This window comes from Parasteatoda tepidariorum, chromosome 5, assembly GCF_982258835.1.
Source record: "Parasteatoda tepidariorum strain Cologne lab strain chromosome 5, Ptep-v5.0, whole genome shotgun sequence".
NCBI lineage: Eukaryota > Metazoa > Arthropoda > Arachnida > Araneae > Theridiidae > Parasteatoda > Parasteatoda tepidariorum.
Window position 1 is genome coordinate 85118378 of NC_141759.1, and position 3813 is coordinate 85122190.

The window sequence follows — 3813 nt, forward strand, 5'->3', positions numbered from 1 at the left end:
ATATTTTCAGTATACAATCCGTAACATTAAATATTATGCGTTTTATAGTTTATTTAGGATAAATTTTATACTGTGATAAACCAGTTTAGATAAAAAAAAAATAAGGGTGATGTTGGATAATACGAAAAATCCATATTATCCAAAAAAAAGTTTATACTTTCATATCAATGAATAAGAGCTAGTATTCAGCACATGCTCAATGTTCCGGATGGAATAATAATGAAGGGAAAGACAGGTTACACTTTAAGAGATTTCCATTCATCTAAACACCGAAAATAGTAACAAAGACTTAAAAACAAAGTGGTGTTCCCTTTCATTATAATGTATTAAAGCTCCTTAAATATTTTTTTTTACTCTACTTAATGTAAAGTAACCGCCTTGATGCTTGTTATTCAGCAATACTAAAATTTATTACTGTCAGATATTAAACACATAAGAATTAGTAAAGTTACTTTAATCATAAAATATAAAGCAAGAATTATAAATTTCGCATGTATATATATAATATGCCTTAATATGAAATTAGTTTGTTAAAATTAAGCATACACACAGCACTTAGAGAATATTTATATGAATTTGAACTAGGCTTTACAAAACTGAAATGAATGAAATTTAAATATTTTAAAATTATTTCATACAGGTTTTTCAAATCTTGGCAAAAACACTATAAAAAACATAAATATCTTTATTTCACAATTAAAAACTGAGAATATTTTTATAACAGTTTACGTGATTAGCTTGTGAAATCATTCACTCAAGAAAATTGAAATCACCCGACCACAACCGACGTTCTTGTTCAATCAGTAAAGAAAATTAAAACTTTTTTAAAATAAAATATGTTTAGTATGTTAAATCAATTCGTCAAGAATATGGCAATTACTGGAAAATAATCGACTATGAACTTGCCCTCCTGTAAGGTCTGGAGTCAATAGCTAAGCCTTAATCTTCGATCTCCGCCATTATAGATCGAGAATTAAAATTGGTGAGATCTTCAGAAATAATGTTGATAATTAAGAAAACTCACTCATTACATGTAGCTTTATTCCTCTATCATCAATTATATCTTATGAAACACAAATAAAACATCAATATATCTTTATTCCTCCAAAATTTACGGAGCATTCTAAAACGACAACTGATCACCCTGCCTGTTGACAACCAGGAATGGAGTAAATGCATTTGATACAGCGTAAGCTTTATCAATCATTGATATTTAAATTTAACTAACCTCTATGAAATCTCAATTGGTCTAAATTTGAAATAATGCTCCTTCCTTAAAGTTTTTCAACTTCAAATTTGAAAAGATAATGCATCTCAGTTCTTACAGTAAAGAAAAGCAGTTTCTGTGATATCTATTGTCTTCTTCGTCTGGTTATATAATTTTCCTTCTTACTATGTGTATCTGGTTTTGTTTTTTATTAAATTAGTGCTAACCTGTCATTGCCATTTTATTTTTAATACTTCTTTGTGCCTGTTTCTTCTACCTAAATGAAATTGTTAATCTGCATTTTTGTAAAAATTGAAATTTTATGGCTTGCTTTTATTTATCTACTAATCTCACCCCACCAAACATGTAAGGTGACACAAATTACGATGGATTGAAGAATATTTTTATTTATAGAATTCAATAACCGGTTGATTAAGATGCTTGTGATTTGGAAAATGCATAAGGATATGGTTTTATATTCTTATCATTATAAACATTTGTCTAATGTTTTAATTTTCTACAAATTTTTAACAAAGAGCCATCCTAGAAATTAGACTATCCAAAAAGCCTAAGTCAAATTCTTTTTTGATGTTTTACCAATTTCCAATTTGTAGGATAGCTTCAAAAAAGTATTCCATAATACGCCTAGAAAAAAATATTTGATTTTTTTAAAAAAAGATTTGCTGATACATATTAATTATTTTGTATGATCCAAGAGAAATGTCTGGTCTGCTATTGTAAGGTTTGTTGCCAAAAAAATAATTTTTAAAATTATTCAGTAGATGATGCTACCGTTTTTCAATTTTGCTTATATGATTCACTATTTGGGAATAATCATTTTAAAAAATGAAGTTGAGATAAAAGATTACTTTTGAAGATTTTTGAAAATTTAAAAAATGAGTTTTTTTTATGTTGCCAGATTTTTTGCCAACTTTTTAAAGGTAATTAGTGAAGAATTTTTAACTGTTTGTCACATACAAAATAAAGTCTGTGAACCATAGTTCAGCAATGAAGTTATGAGACTGAAATGTTTAAGCGCAGTAGTAATGAAAAATTTAATAATGCAAAATTTCCCAGACTGTTACCTGTTAATGTACTTTTTAGTTCAGTGATGACTTAAAAGATCTGCACAGGTTTAAATTCTAACTCAATTTTATTTCCGTTTCAAGCATGCCCCAAATTTGAAAATCACCCATTACTATATTTGTAAGAAGAAATACTTTTTTGAAAATTTTAAGAGTAAATGTAATTTATTATTAATTTACTTTTACCATTTTTATTATTTTTATTTTTGTTTTCTTACTTTCCAACCGTTGTTGAACAGCCAGCAAAATTTTCGGTTCACGACTACTAATGTTCAACTCCGTAGCCTTGTAATTTTGTACCAATCCAGAAGACAGGGAAACTTCGGGATCAGTGCTCTCAGAGTTATGATTTGCTATGGGAAAATGGGGGACTTTGTGACTCGACAGATTTAACGTGCATCAGTCACCATTTATTACACGAGGTGTCCTTAGCCGGCGGGATCGAACTCGCGACCTCTTGGACATGGGGCTAGTGCCCAACCAACCAGGCTATCCCGGCCTTACTTTTTTTTATCATTTATACAAATTAAAATTACATAATTAAGTACTCAAAAATAGAAATTAGCCTTAAGTGAACCAGAGTTTCAACCACACCCTTGCCTTAGTCATTGGGTTCATGTAGAGATTGTGACTATCCCTCATATTTAGGGGGTCCAGAATCAGAATTTGTTGGACGGAAAGTCATGTTCATCACTCAGAAAGAAAGTCATATTCAAAAAAAGTACATTTTAGTCAATGATTTCATTACTTAAAAATATCGACTATAATAATGAATAGCATACTTTTGGTTAATTTTTTTACTCCTTAAAATTGTGTCCATGTACGCGAAAACCAGTTTTAAAGTTGTTAATGAGCGTGCATGTTTTTATCGCAATATGCATCAGATTTGGAAAAACGCATTAAGACATTTGTGTTTATTCCCTTGTAATTGGCTAACCAAACAAGTGACAAAACATAAAAATATTATATTAATTTTGTACTTTTTATTGTTACTCTAGTTAGTTTTAATCTATCTAAATTTAAAATGAGCATTTCAAAGGACGAAAAAAATAATTCTAACGAAAAGTCTTTTTTTTCTTCTTTTTTTTTTAGCGAAAAAGATACTAGATATTTTAAAAGAAGTTTCAGCTTATCTATTTCAATGTAAAAGGGGAAAAATTGAAAATGCATTATAATGGCTGGGTAAAGTAGAAGTGTTTTTATTTTCGAAGGTAAAATTTGAAGTTCATAAAAAACCTTATACTTTTACTTTAAAAAATGCAATGTAACATTTACTTTGAAAGAATTCTGATTTTTTTATATATTTAAAAAAATACTTTTAATGCCGAAAGAGTAATTTTTTCATGTAAATTTAAAAATAAATAAATATAAATACGCAACTTTTATCTTACAATAATTTTATTGAAAGTATAATATATTTAACTAGAAAATAGGAATAAAAATTATTTTAAAAAATATTTCTATTGTGTAAACATTTCCTTTTAGTCCTATGATAGTTAAATCCAAAAAATAAATTATGTA